This window comes from Anas acuta, chromosome 19 (assembly GCF_963932015.1).
Source record: "Anas acuta chromosome 19, bAnaAcu1.1, whole genome shotgun sequence".
In the NCBI taxonomy this organism is placed as follows: Eukaryota; Metazoa; Chordata; class Aves; order Anseriformes; family Anatidae; genus Anas; species Anas acuta.
Window position 1 is genome coordinate 7,483,482 of NC_088997.1, and position 15,603 is coordinate 7,499,084.

At 43.4% G+C, this 15,603-nt stretch overlaps 1 long non-coding RNA gene across 1 annotated transcript; it reads right to left on the reverse strand.

The window, feature by feature from the left end:
* Positions 1–8,013: 8,013 nt before the first annotated feature.
* Positions 8,014–13,813, reverse strand: LOC137842191 (uncharacterized). The gene is made up of 3 exons (XR_011088946.1): positions 13,646–13,813; positions 11,796–11,928; positions 8,014–11,097 (listed from the first exon to the last, which is right to left on the reverse strand). It is a non-coding gene; the product is annotated as an uncharacterized lncRNA (long non-coding RNA).
* Between the last annotated feature and the right edge of the window lie 1,790 nt (positions 13,814–15,603).

Consider the following 15,603-nt stretch of genomic DNA (forward strand, 5'->3'; position numbering starts at 1 on the left):
ATGGGAGTATGTCAGCAGTAAGCCCTATGGAAGGGGTGAGGGCCCGGCTCATTTGCAGCCTCGCCAGCTGGGGCACACGGGTTACACGAATGAGCACAATGTACGTGTTAAAGCAGCACACTTGAGGTGCCGAACTGACCAAGCGACAGGGGGATTTTAAAAGAGAAAGGAAATTGTAACACCTTTATAGGAGATTGCTTTGGAAAATAGGACCTCAGTGTAAGCTGGTGTGACACGATGGTGATGTGCTGAGATCACCGGGCGCTCTTCTAATGTCACTTCCTTCTTCCTCTGACTTCATGGAGTTCCTGTAGGACAAAATCTGATTTATTTACGAGGGTAGAGAAGGGGAGGATTATGACAAACTATGTAAATACTAAAAATTTCAAAAAAGTAAGCAAAAAGGTGATGCAGATTGCCTCTCTCTTTGCATTTGCTTACTACGGTTATCCCATCCAGTAAATTTGCAGGCATGAGTTTTCAGAAGTGTTCATTAGAAAAGCTTACGAGGAACAATAGCCAAAATAAAATAAAATAAAATAATTCTATGGTGCTGCAGATGTTTTTCTTCTATATATCTGGCCATGTATCTCAGGGCTTCTCAAAATTTCTTCTCAGGCAACCTGAATGTTTAAGGTTTGGTCTGTATGTTAGGAAGTTACCAAGGCATCAGTTTTCAAAATATTCTGAACTATAGAAAATTCATACACTGAAGAAAAGGCTATTTATTTGCTTTAAGCCTGTTCATCGAAGCGTAAGATGGCATAGCAACTTGTTGAAGATGAGGTGCATAAAGTATACTGAGAATAATTCATATTATAGAAATTAAATATCTGTTCTCTATCTGCTCCTAATCTGCATCACGGAGTGCAGAACATAGGGTTCTTACAGCCCATATGCATCCAAGTACACCAAACATACTAGTTACTGGGCAATTTTAAATTTTTTACTTAAAGGGATGAAATCTTTATTTGGTTCAGGGGTTTTTGATCTTGCTTAAAGAGAGGTGAATCAGGAATAACTCCACTCTGATCTACCCATTTGGAGAACAGATCATGTGAGCTGTAAATCAACACTTCTCTCCATAGCAGGGGCTTCACATAAGCTGTTCAGAACATCTTTATCATGTTTATTGTGTAATGGTTTGGGTTGGAAGGGACCTTAAAGATCATCTAATTCACCCTCCCCCCCCCCCCACGCTCTCTAATGTTGTTTCGAGCTGCCTCTTAGACCACGTAAGAATGCTTAGTCGCTGGCATTACCTCAATTATGAGTTTGACAATTTCCTGATAGATTGTTTATCAAAGAAAATATTATGTCAATAATGTCTAAAAGCTGTAGCAATATTGCTCCCACCCCAGAGATGTAAATACTGTGTTATCTCATGGCACAGCCTTAAATGACGCCACACATCTTGAAATAACATGTCCAAATGTGTCAGAGGAAGAGATTGTTAAAGCGTTTGCCTTATATTACCTGCCTGCCAGCAAATGGGTGGTGAGAGACCTAGAGTTTAATTTTTTTTTCTCCCCCCCCCCCCCCCCCCATTAGGCAGATCATGCAACTATCTAAACACAGTTCTGGAAAACCTGTTTGCTAGCTTACTCACAGCCCCAAATGGCTTTGGGTTGCAATAGTGCAATGCCTAATGTTTCGGGGGGGGGTGAAGGGAGAGGGAAAAAAACACGGCAAACCCAACCCAGTGCACCTTCTAGAACAACATCTTCCAAATCTGTGAATATTTTGGGGGAGGGATGAAGGTGGGGGGGGAGGGGGAATGGCCTGTGTGTGAAACCACGAATTATATTATGTCTGCCAAACCCCTTTGAGAATTGGACCAACTGTCGGTTCAAATGATTTGTGATTATCCAAACTTTACTCATCAAAGGTTTTTATGAGTTCACTTTGGCAAAGGCTGTGTTTTTCCATGTGGTGAAATCATACACCTGGAAAACATGCAGCCAAAATGGTGTGGAGGTTGAATAACCCTCCTTGTTCTCCAAATGCTCTCGAGTTTTAAGCATCATGGTAGTTGAAGTGTTTGTGGTGCTATAAAATTTGTACAACTTTACTGTAAACCTGACTCTTGCATAACCCTCTTGGCCAGATGATTGGCAGCTTGGTTGTGATCTTGTAACACAAAAAGGAACAAATATTGGCCTGAAGTTTTTACTGTACAGAGGGAAGAAAGCTGAAAATCTTTACCTTTGTACAAGCTGTGTGTGCATGGTGGCATGGAAAACATCCTGCAAAGCAGCAGCCTATGAATAATGCTATTTTATGGTTTGCTTCACAAACAGCGTACAGAGCCCGATCCAAAATCAGGCAGCTCTGGGATGGAGAGCAAGCAAGCAAGGTGGTGGTTGTGCTTCACAGAAGTGATGGTGGGAAGCTACTGGCAGAAGATACTGGCAGGAAATTCAGGAGAAAGGGTATGTCTTCAGCAGTACTTGATGTTGACCTTGAAGTTACCTTACCCAGTCCGTGTTGCTTCTGGCAGCCTGTAGCAAGCCACTTTATATCGCCCTCCTAATTTACAAGTTGGGCCCTCCTAAGACTTGTTTTGAGGCCAGCTTGCCTCTCCCTGTGGGCAGCAGGGAGAAGCAGAGCTGGGGAGAAGTGGGAGTGATAGCACTGCTGTGGGTTGGCTTCTTTGCCATGAGCCTGTGCTGGCTCCAGACAAGGTTCAGGGCAGCACAAGGTTGGAGGACTGGCAGTGGTGGGAACGATCGCTGATGTGTAACTGAGCAAAGGTCTCAGGATTGAGGTGGGACCAGTGGTAAATCGTGGCTTTGCAACCTTGAGGTTAACCCTAAGGGCTTCCTGGGTATTGGGTGGGTCATTGAGCGTGGCTGAAAAGGCGTAACTTGTTAATTGAAGAGTCCTTCCCCTATATGGTGTATAATTTTATTTTCCAGTTGCAATTAAGCTGGAGTTGTCTAGGAAAAATGGTACAGCAAAATTCTCAAAATGGTGCCATGAAGTAAAAGAGACATAAAACTGGTATAACAGAACTTGTGAAGCTGTAAAGAAGTTGGGCATGGCAAACATCAGTTTCTAGAATGCAATGCCCAGTCACTTGCCTTTCTGTTTACACAACAAAATAGCCTGAAGAGAGTTAATATGTTTAGAAGACGGCACTTGCATGTCTTTCTAATGGGAGAGGAAGCTCAACAAATTGATGTGACTCAACAAATTGAGTATACAGAACAGATCACAGCCCTGATTAGGCCATTTGCAGAATGGTTTGAAGAGCGCTGGCCTCTGGCCAGTGAGCTACTTCTTACTTACAAGGAACATAGCTCATGATCCTCGTTGTTTGCCTAATGCTGTTCTCGGCTTTGTCTGAAGCAATGATGATCTCGTACTCAGTGCATACGCTCACTGCTGCCTGCTTAGCATAATGCAGGCCTGTACCACGCGTGGCTACGGCCACGCTACGGAGGCTTCACCGCAGCATAACTGCAGACCTCTTCCTCTAAGACTATATAAATGGCACAGATTAAATATACTATGGGTAACATAAAATGGAATTTAAAAGAATATGGATGGCTTAATATGAAAGTCATGAATAATGCTGCATAAAATGCCTGAGCTATTAGTTCACTTATAACCAGTGTACCTGTGCACAAATCTGTGTGCTGGTTTTGCGAACTGTAATATAAATGGTCTTTGTTCTTGTCTTTATGTAATAACACCCCTCCTAATATCTAGACACCCTTGTGTATATTTTATGCATACATCTAATTTAGTTGTTAAATATTGCTCCAAAACCCACACATACACCAGAAGGACCATATATTGTCAAACTGGTTTGAAATCTATAAAGAAGCAGTGCTTGGGAAGGGAAGGGTTGAAAGCTCAAGAATTAATCAACATTCCTTTCAATTTAGTGGCCTTGTAATATGCTACTGAGTAGGAGGAGAAAAGAATGAGTCTGGTTGCTAGATTGGGTCCTCGTTTCCTGTGTTGACATGGGATGGGTGGAGCAGGATGGTAATGGTGTCCCCAGCCCTGGAAGGAAGAAACTGCCACTTGCTCTTGATGGGACTTTCAGGCTTTAACTCTGAGTGGAGGATGTTAGATTCTCTGCTCAGGCTGTTTTTCTCCCTTTCAAGTTAATGCTAATGCTCCTTCACTTAAATTTTAATTTTAATCTCTTGCCTTTGAGGAAACCACTTCTTGTCCTGGAATACATCACTGTGGTCTTGACTTGGAGGGTCTCGCGGCTGCCAGGCACGGGACTGGGACCTCCCGGCTCTGTCCCATGCTGGAGCCGTGGCAAGAGGCTGTGAGTGCCTGGAACCCCAGGGGCAAGCCAGGGAGAGGGAAGAGGCTTTGAATTACCCAGCAATCTCAGCAAAGCCAAAAAAAAAAAAATATATATCAAAAAACACACTTGGGTTATTGGAAACCTGAACGGTGTTTGTGAATTCAGTGTTGGACTGATGGTTTTTGTCATTATTGCTTTCTTTTCTTGGTGTCTGCTATTGTGCGAGGGCAATAATCTGAAGGAGGAGGAAAGAAAAAAAAAAAAAAGCCCAACCCCAAGGAGCCTGTAAACAAAGCTAAACTGTTAACACATGAGTCTGCCCTGAATGAGAAGGGAAGGGGAAGATGTTTTTCATTTTGTGATGAGTTGCTCGCTGGGAGCCAGTTTGCCATCTGTTTGTGGGAAAGCCCTAGGAGGAGCCTTTGACGTACAGCCCGTGGAGTTCCCTACCGCTCCCCCTCCAAACCATTCCTCGGCGTGGAAAGCCGAGCCTGCTGTGAAAGCACTGTGCTCTGGAAGTCTGCCATGTTCGTGCTGGGGAAGCCCGAGGCAAGATGCTTGCTCTGTGCGCCCTATGTCCCTCTCTGCACAGGAGGGACAGCCAGTGCATCCCCACTGCGCAGGGGTTTCGCAGGGGCTGTACTTGTTGTTTCAGGTGAGGCTGGGATGCTGAGTGGTGGGAGAGCACGAGCAAATCCTGAGTGATGGAGAAAGTGGGCACAGGGGATTCGTTCCCCAGTGGGAAGAGGCTTTTCTGCATGTTGTGGGGATGTTCAAAATTAAAAGCTCAGTGGTTGTGACTACCTGTAGGTAAGTTTATCCATCGGCTGCAGATGCGCCCCATTCTTCTCCTCTGCATCCTCTCTCTGTCCAGCCAATTCCCCAAAGAGGTTTCTCCAGAGGCCACAGAGAAGTTACTCTGCGGCTTCAGTTCTCAGGTGCCCATTACAGAGATATTAAATACATAAATTAAAAACATCCTCCCTCCTTCTGTCCTCCCCCACACCGTCTGGAGCACCCATCCCGTGACCTGCTTGGTAGAGCTGATGATGCAAGGGTAGAGATTACTTTTGCTTGCAAGAATCGCATGGCAGTTCCAGCCACGTATTATAATTCTGTGCCGGTTGGCGCCAACTAAATAATCTCTGTGATAGCCTTAGGAGCAGCTTTGCCATGAGATTTTAGAAATGATATGTTGTCTCCCTGTGAAAGTGCTGATTTAAACAAGTATTGGCAAATTTTCATGACAGTGAAATTCCATTCCCTGAACAGAACTGGGGAATTTTCCTGAATGTGAGGAAATGAGATATCTAGAGGAATACTGTAAATAGTGTGTCTGCCCTTTGGAGGAGACAAAAAAAAAGAAAAAAAAAAGCTGCCCTCTGTTGTTCTTGCTTCTTTGAGAGTGAGAATTGTTCTAAAAATACTAGTGTTATGGTTCGATATGTTCTCTATCACAGGGAGGAAAGAATCTGCAAATCTTTTATTATTATCCCAGGAATTTTGCTCTGTAGCTTTCCAAAGCTAAGCACCTGCCCCTTCTATTGAGGGAAGGAGGTGAAGTTTATTAAGCCTGTTGTCTTGTTGACTTCAACACTTTGATGTCCCCCAGATTATCAAATTCTTTGCATTAGCATATGGTAATTCCTAGCTATATTGATAGATAATTATACATGCAACTGCACTGTATCACATGATAGTAAATAAGTGAGTGATTCATCCTTTGTTCCTTGTGACTCTAGAAACTGGGTCTCCTGCCTCCTCAGACTGTCTCTAATTTAGACTACAAGCTTGAGGCATCAGGATCTGCTGTGCTACATCTATGCTTTGTCACAAGGTTGTGGATTCTTCACCCAGTTACACCAGTGAGGGCAAGAGAGGCTTCCTCAAACCCAGGCTATGCTGGGAAGGTGGAAAGGCTGAGTCCTCCTGTACCTTTGACTCTTTTGAGGATAGTGGATATGTTCTTCCATTTAATGTATATTTAGAGCAGTGCTGCTTTAAGATCAAAAGAGTTGCCCTGGATTTATACCAGGGCAGCTAAACATGGAATCATACATAATTCCCAAGCACATTTGTCTTGCAAGAGCCACACCTGATCTGCCTCCCAGCTCTTATTTACATAAGACATCTTCATTGTGTTGAGAACATCTGGGGTGGGGTTGCTCGCTGCCAGGGTGGGCAGCAGTCAGGGCCATGCGAGCCTGAACCCTACCGCGTCTGTAACCGTTGATCAGAAATGCTCACAACCCTTCCTCGGGCAGCAGGAGCCTCTCTCTGCTGGGTCTGTGCATTTCTGTGGTCTTAATGCTGTAACCTATTTTATCCCTGAACACAATGGGATGAAATCCTACGGAAGAAAGACATATCTCAAATGTTTCCAGGATGTGTACTTCAGTGATGCATGTGTAGTTTCTAGCACAGAGAGGATTAGAATAAATGCATTCTTTGTAGATGCTGTTTTAATCTTTCAAGCTAAACTTAGATCTCGGACACCTGTCTCTGCAGCAGTCTGTCTCTTGAGCTCATGAATTTTGTGCACAGCTGTCAGTGCTGTATGTGGGGTTCTCTTTTCAGCTGGCTCTATTCCCAGTTGGCTGAAAAGTGGAGCCTGTCTTAGAAAGAGAATTTCCACTCCTGCATACTTTGATGGAAACAAGAAGATATAAAACAAGATTTAATGACCCAGTTTTTTTTTTTTTTTTTTTTTTTTTTTTTTCTGGAACCATTTATTAGCTGTTCTGTACATACTCAGTCTCTGGGGAACTAAGTTACATATTATGATAAGTATAGAGTGCCTGTTCCCTATGGACTTTATTTCATGATTTATGTGGATAAAATAAAGCATATAAACTAAATAAATTACCTTGGATAGCTTACTTTGAAATAGAACTCCGGGAAGTACCACGAGGTGGCCAAATGAAATGCTGACCCCAAATCGGTGGTGCTAAAGTGAGGATAGCATCTCTTGCCCTTACTTTTAACTCAGAGATTGAAGATTGCAAACGGAAGGGGAAAGGCTGTTAGGAAAAACATCCACCTATGTCATCTTTATTCCTCTGGGACTGATTAGATGGGGGCAACGTGTCGGAAACAGACTGGCTTCACGGTGAGCTTAACTGCAGATGGTGTCTGTGGAGTCTGCGGTGTGGCTGGCTTTGCACTGAGAAATGACCAGCTGAGACGTTGGATCCCACTGTGCTCCACTTGACTTCTTGGGATGGGAGCAAAAGCAAAGCTGCTTGAAATGAAGGATGGCTTGCTAGGACCTGCAGCCTGTGCGAGCCTTGCTCCTGTGTAAATGGGTATCTTCAGTCTTCTAGTCCTAGTTGGCTTAGGTGCAAATGTTCAGCTCCAGATAAACAAGCAAGTCTGCGTTCTCAAAAAAGGTAGTTACTGGGTGTTCCTGCTCAGAGGGAAATCTTGCCCTCAGATTTCTGCACAGAGTTTAAGAAGTCTGTTGCCATAGGAGGGAAGCATAAAAGTGACGTCTTGTCTTTTGTTAGCAGTAGCAGGGATGTGTTTCAAGAGGAATGCTTGACTTCTTGCTAAGGTCAAGGGTGAGGTTGCAAGTGGAGGTCAGGTTTGCAGAGGTGCAATAATTGTATATATACATATATAAATATATATGTATGTATATATACGTATATATATGCTAGTAATATATATATATATATTTATATATATTATATATATTTATATATATTATATATTTTTTTTATTTTTTATTTTTTTTACTAGCCTGTCGTGCCCTGAGTAGTAACAAGGTGGAAAGGGAGCTCAAAAGTTTCAGTGCCACTTCTTGCTCGCTGCGAGTTCAGGCAGAACTGGAACTATCAGCAGTTTTCACCGTGCCTGGCTGTCTCTGGAAATGTAGATTGTTGTGCCATACCCCTGAGAAAGCTGGCTTGTTGTTTTCGCACGTTCTCTATGATAACACTATGGGCAAAGTAATTCTATATTTGGGAAGCAAAAAGCATAGTGTCCCCTGGGTGAACATGAGCCACTCTGCAGTTTGCAAGAGGCTACGGAAGCCATCAGCCACGTACCACGGGGGAAGGAGCCTGCTGGAGCCGTATCCTCTCTAGAAAGGAGAAGCAGCAGCCGAAGGAATTTGGCTCGTGTTAGACGATACACCTACACTACCAGATAATGATTTGATCAATCGGCAAGCTTGTCAGATCGGACCCCAGATAGGATGGCGGCGTGCCAGATGCTGGATCAGAGAGACTTTGTTTGATGTTATCGGAGTACAATTAGGTTACACGCATTGCTTCATGGCCTAGGCCAAGCGCGGGCGACCGGGAGGTGCGTTCGCCTGCCACTGGAGGCCCTGGGTGTGCCTGGCACCCGCGTCCCCGCTGCGGCAGCCGGGGGGTGGTGGGAGGGCACCCTGCAGCCCCTGCCCCCTTTGGTTCCCCCCTCAAACCCCGGTCGGCCAGCAGAGGAGAGAACAAGTAGATTCAGTTTCAGGAGACCTCGGGGCTTAGTAAAAAAAAGAAAGCTCAAAGGAATTACTCTGTAGAAGAGTAAAATACCAGGTGTAACATGCAGCTAATTATGCCACTGGTTTACAGGAGGGATTTTAAATGTTTCTTTCTGAAAAGCCTGAAAGGAAAAAAAAATCAAAGGGGGAAGATTGAAAAACAAGTATGAGAAGATATAAAACAAGATTTATATCTAAATAATTTCCTCTAATTGCTGTTAGAAGACATTAATTTTCCTTTTGATGCTCCACTTTACCTTAGGCTTTGCAGTACCTGCCAGGATGGCAGGGAGTCAAAGAGGATTAGCTCAGCAGCTCTCTACCTTAGTAGCCTCTGTAAAAGATTTAGCAATGGGAAGAATATACAAGGGTTTAAAAAAAAAAAAAAAAAGAAAAACCAACAAAACCCTAATTTAAACAGGCCAACTTCAACCTTCGTTTATCCTGTGTGATCATGATGACTTCACCAGCATCCCATGGGTACAAATGAGGTAGAATCTGGGTTCAAAGTGCCAGGGGGGTGTGTTGCTTTTTAAAGACACAGAAGTGCCCGATGTATATGTGACTGCACAGGTGTCAGCAGTGGTTTCAAAACCATTTCAAGTGGAAAACATTTTGACCATACAGAGAACCAGCCTAAAACCCATGCACCAATTAAGGTTTACCTAAGTCTTGCTCTGGAAAGCAACATTAAAAAATGCCCAGGGGTGAACTATGGCTTTGCCAAAGGGGCATTTTGCCTGGGGAGAATCCAGACAGAAGCAACATGATAATATTTAATTTGCTCTGATTTTGATAAGCTTCCTTTCTAGCTTGCACACGCGGGGGACATCTCACGCTGTCTGCAGCAGTTTGGGCTGTGATTCCACTGTTGTGCGTTTTTGTCTCTTCTCTGTCTGACAATTGTGCAATTTTCTTGATGGAGGCTGGGAGCGCAGGGATTGCAACTTGCCTGGGAGTTTGCTTGCTGAGACTAAGTCTGGTAGCGATGCCAGTTGGATGGGTCAAACGCTTTTTGTTTCACCTCTTTCTTTGTCAGAGATTTTCAGTTTAAGAGGACTTCTTGATCTCTGGTTGCACCTGAAACCCAAAATTGCTTTTAGTGGTTGTGGCAGCTACTTCCCAGCTTGACTCAGAGGTACAGATTCCCATTCAGTTCGACGGGAGTGGGAAAGTCCACATTCCTTAGGCTGCACTGAATATCTCAGCCTGGAAGTGTTGTTTATCAAATCTTCTCTTAGATGAACCTTGCGGTAATTCTCCATTAATTTATTTCCTCCAGTTATTACAATGAGTTCTGCTCAGGGGTATCCTAGAAAACCACTTGGAAGCATCAGCGGAGAAAAATGAAGTGCGGTTGGCTGTAAGAAGCACCCTATGCCACATCATAAGGCTCGATCCCTTATTTTCCCACTGCTTTAATCTATTCTGTTCTCTGTGTAGGGCTTAAACAAAAGTAACTGAAGAAGATACTGTCTCTTTGTTTTTGTCCTGCATATCATTTTGTACTAGGCAGCGATTCTTAAACAGCTCATAGCTCAACAATCGTATAGGCAGGCCTTTTGGGTGAACAATAAAAGAGATGCAGAAATAATGAGAATCAAAAGCTGCTTTTAAGTTGCAGGTAGAAGTTGCAAATAAATCACCCGTGTCAGATGAAAATATAGGAATGTATAGTGTGTACTAACTGTCCGGTTCACTAAGGTCATGGTTTTCATGAGCGTCATTTTCATTTAAGCACTGTAATAAATAGCCAGGCTGTCCAAGAGAATCAGTGTGTTGAAGACATGCACTAGTTGTTGAGCTCTCCTAAAAATCTGGTCCCACTAAATCAAGAGCAGACAGTCTCCCCTATTCATCTCCTTGTCTGGTGGTGGTTAAACAAATGCTTTTGAGTCTGAGGAACATTAAAATTCTGCAGCTTCCATAAATGACTTTGATTTTAAGATGAACAACGAGATGTTACAATCAAAACCAAAACCGCTGCAGAATGTAGCATTGAAGGAAGCTGTGCTAATTTCTTCAGAAACAAATGTAGAAGTTTGTAACGTGAAACAGCTGACCACGAGCCAGATGCTTCAAAGTGATAACAAGTAGTTCAGGAAGCCCCCAATAACTTTGGCTTTCCAGAGAACTTTAAGATCCATATGTATACCTTTAGGGGGGAAAATACCTTGGTAAAAACAATAGTTCTCCAGATACAAAAATATGAACGAATAGGCAATGCTTGCAAATGCAGTGAGTGCTCCTGGAAGGGTGGGATCAGTAGACTTGTCCTTTTGAATATCCAGTTAGGTTATTAAATTCTTTTGCACAAGAAGCACCTGCAGAGTGAAATCTGTAAGAACAAAAAAGGCTTTCAGTTGCTTTAATATTTGATGAAATCCCATTACTATCATATTTATAAGAAACTCACAAATCCCTACCAACATTAGAAGATTTCAAACAACTGCTCAAGAAAACACGCATTATTTTTGATTCTTTATTCCTCCTTCAGAAAACTATTCAAAGGGATCTATGCCCTCTGTCAAATCCTTTACAGGCTGACCATAGTCTGACCTGTTACACCCTTTTTAGTCACAATATGACCACATTTAGCCCATTTACTCAGTTTTGTACGTCACACTGGCTAATGGTGCAGACTCTGAACTAGGTAACAGTGGCATGAGTTCTAAGTAATAGCAGAGTTACTGGGACTTTCTGGGATCAGACGTTCTTAAAAGGACGACCTGTTCTGCTGTCAGACTCCTCAGTTTCAAAACAATAGATGAGTGTTTGGGAATTGAGGGAAGGGAAGCTAGTCTCCTGCAGGAGATAAGATCTGATATAGAGGCCTCGGAAAGAAAAGTATGGCTGAATTTATAGTTGCTGGAGTGACTGCTCGGTATCTTATTTATCTTTTTTTACATTCATCTGAACACATATTTATTGCTTCTCAAATGATTTTCTGTCACTAAACACGTTATGTCCAAAGAATTCAAGGAACTCTTGGAGGAAAAAAAAAAAAAAAAGAACAAAATTCATAAAGCCTCCTACCTGCAGTTTCTTCTGTTGGGGGCAAAACTTTTAAAGGCAGTCAAATTGGTTATTATCTGTCACAACGAGATTTCTTTGTACTGCCAGGTGATGGATATCAAGTCTTCCTGAGGGGACATCATAGTGCTGGTTGCTGTACAAAACAAAGACAATAATATCTAAGTACGTTTCAGAATGTTTTTTATGTGGTCATGTGTCATGCCTAGGATTGCATACAAAATCCTGAGGAAGGTGAAGGAGAGGAAACTGCCATTTTCTAGGAGTGCTTCCGTACTTTATCCAGCAGGCTGATGCACAAGCAGTGTTGAAGTGGCTTCCAGTCAGTGCCCTTATGGATGCCACTGGCATGATTCCTCGGCTGTGGGAGGGATGCTGGACAGGGAGCATGGAAGGGAAGACCTCATGTTCCAGCAGAGATGGAATTCACTAATATCAAATGTTCCTTTTTATCCATTTATTTTTTCCCAGCTATCCTCCTATAAGCAAAATTTGAGAGTTACCAGTCAGGGAACTGCAGGTCTTGCTTTCCAGTTTTGTGCATAGTGTCTATCAGCTACACTTGCGAAATAACACATGCTGAAATTCCCAATCTCGGTTTCAGGGTGCAGTGCTTTCCAGTTTCAACTCCTCCTGTCTCTGTCTGGGCCTTTTTTCATGTCTCTGTATCACACAGTGCTATATATTTTAGTATGGTATCTAAATGTCTTTGAATCCTTCCTTCTCTTTCATGGACTTACCTCAGCTCCCTTCCCCTAGTGACTTTGACTGGAGCTGTAAACACTCAGAACCTCTGAAAGTCAATCCCAGGCTCTCTGAATGACAAAAGCAAATTAGGGAGTGATTTTTTAAAGAAAAAAAAAAAAAAAAAAAAAAAAAAGAAAAGAAAAAGAAATTATTTACTTATTTTGGCAGTGAGGGGCTTATTTACTTGCCCGGGAGCCTGGGGCATAGCCAAAGAGAGACCTGAACATGTTCACAGCCCCAGTTCATACCGGCTGTGCTAGACAGTGCTGCTGCCTTATATTAGAAGAAACTTGATGATTAAAAAGAAACAGCTAGCTATATCTAATTTAATAAGATACAACCCATGTGGATCATAAAAGGGAGATCATAGCTGATTAAAACTGCATGAATTGTTTTAAGTGCATTCCTCAATTTTTAGACTAGAACAAAGGAGATGACCTGATTTATCCTGGAATATGGAGATAGATAAGAGCAACTACCTCGGCTAGACTTTTCCTCTGCCAACTCAGGATTGTATATTTAAAAACTAGTCTGGACAAACACTAGCTGTGTGCCAAGCAGCAATGTTTCCATCGCTTCCCTTGGAAGATTATTCCATACACTAATAGATCTTGTTGTCAGGAGGTTTTTTTCTTGCAGCCCGATTCACCTCACAACATTAAGGAACGGAGGCAAGAGTCTTAATAGGTTTTTTCCCTCGTGCCTTGCTCCTCTGCCTGTGTCTCTAGGCTGCAGCCACAGTATGCAGAGTGCTGCTCAACCAGATTATCAAGCGTTTGGGAAGACTTTGTATGAAAGCAGCCTGCTCCGAAAAGCCAGGTTAGAGGCTGCTTAAAAATTGGCTTCTGGACAGCAAATAGAGGATGTCACAGCCAGGAAGCTGTACGGGATGGGGAGGTGTGGCAAGGGTCAATTTTAGCTACGCTTTTGTTTCCTTCATACATAGAAATGATCTTTGCATGTTTTAGGCTTGAAACAAATTGCTGTTCAGGCAAAAGGAGACCAAGAGAGAAGGCTTTTTTGTTCATGTCAGAGTGGTGGTGTGACAGCGAAGTGAGCAGACCTGTCCGTACTTCTGTCCTTATCCCCGGTCAGTCAGCGCTTACCCCTGGGCTTTGTGGTGCTCGAGCATCATCCTTACGTGCTGCAGGTCATCTGTAAATAAATAAAAGCAAAGCAGAAGCAGTTTAAATAGGCTGCCTTAATGTATTGGTCTGATAACTGATTTATGGGACTCTTTCCACTCATGTGAATTGGCACAGCTCTGCTGGCTGAATTAGGGCGGCGCGGATTTACACCAGCTGAGGATGTGGCTCGTTGCGTTTAATATACTAGGAACTCTCAGGCCAAAAATAGCCATAGATACCTTGAAAGGAAATGCCATGTGAAATGCTGACCGAGAACAAGCCTGTTGGGAGGAGGAGGAGGGGAGAGTTGGTGGTGACTAATACACTACGGCCATCTGCACAAATTGGCAGCTGTAAAGTAAAAGCAAGGAGGTTATTGCACTATATATATATTGAAGCATTAAGTGTAAAGCATGTGGATATACTGTATGGAAGCATTCAGCATTAATCAGCGGGGAATGTGAAATAAAACACGTAGGCTATTGTGTGCAGTTTTAGTTACCTTATTATGGGAAGCGTGCCGCACATTTGAGAATGCAGAAGGAGCAGTGTAGGGCAACCAAAGTTATTCAGGGATTTGGGGAATGAATTATAAAGAAAGATTAGCTAGGCTTGGCCTCTCTAACTTTGAAACAAGAATCGTGTTGAGCTGAGCAGCTTGCTTAGGCATGGTGATACGGAATTGGAAGCTCAGGAAAGTAATACTTCAGCTGAGCTCTTTGACAGACTTGCTGGAAAAAGCACCGTGAAAGATTTGGAGGGTACAGCTCTGTTGCAATGAGCTGAGGCTGACCCTGAATCTACAGGCAGGATTTTAGAGCAGGTGCAGATGAGAGCACAGGGAATTTAACCACCTGAATTTCATTCTAAATTTGAAGTTGGAGGATACTTTTATGGTGAGGGAACAGAGAAAACATGGAACTGTGGCCTGCTGAGGCACTGGTGGTGCTGGCTCTTACCGAGGGACTCTATATTTCTTCTTTGTGTGCTGCAGTCCCAGTCATTGGCTTCTCAGGATGTAAAAAGGAGGACCCAGAAGCCTGGACTCAAGTGGTTTTTAAATTCAGTGTCTTGGTTTTCATTGTGACGTTTTTAGCCAGGTTTTCTGGAAAGTTTTTTGGAGAATTCAGCTTGTTTTTGCCTTTCTGTACAGAGGAGCTCTTTCCAACCTACCTTTTGTATTATTGGGAATTAAATTGGGACACTTAACCTGTCCACAGTATTTCAGATCACCCATCTGTAGTACAAGAGCAAAGACAAATCTGCAATACCTTGGTGATCTGGATATTTGTGACTGCATCTGTGCATGCGGAATTTGTGGTTTAATGAACATCTGAGAGGGGATTCGAGGTCCTCAGGTTAAAGGCCCATATCCTGTAAAACACCACATTATGATTATTATATTCCTCTTCATTGATCAGCTGTCAGGGAGACAGACTCCAGTGCCACTTCGCTGATGGAACGGCAGCAATACAAATACCAGCGCCGCTCCGCAGAGCAGCTTGCAGTAATGCTGCCAAGCACAGCTCCAGTAATTGCCTGGCAGCGATACAGGCAGTAGTGCTGCCCCATTGATCAGCCGCTCGGCACCGAGGCTCCAGCGATGCTCGGCACTGCTGTGGCCTCCAGAGCTGCTCTGCAGACCCAGCTCCAGGAGGTCCTCATCCACCTGCTCCAAGAACCACATCGGGCTGCCCAGACGGGGCCTTGATGATTTATTTGGTTTCCCACCTGATTTCTGTCTCAGCCGTGGTGGAATATGCTGCACTAATGCAAAGTTGCTCCACTTGAAAGCCTGAGGCTCACAGCCTGATATTCTGAGTACTTGCTACAGTCCCCAGCCCTCGGCTCTGCCATCCAGTCCGATTCCTGTACTGCTCCACAGGTGGACAGGAATAAGTCTTTAAAAATAATAAGAACGGAGATACAGCGGTGTC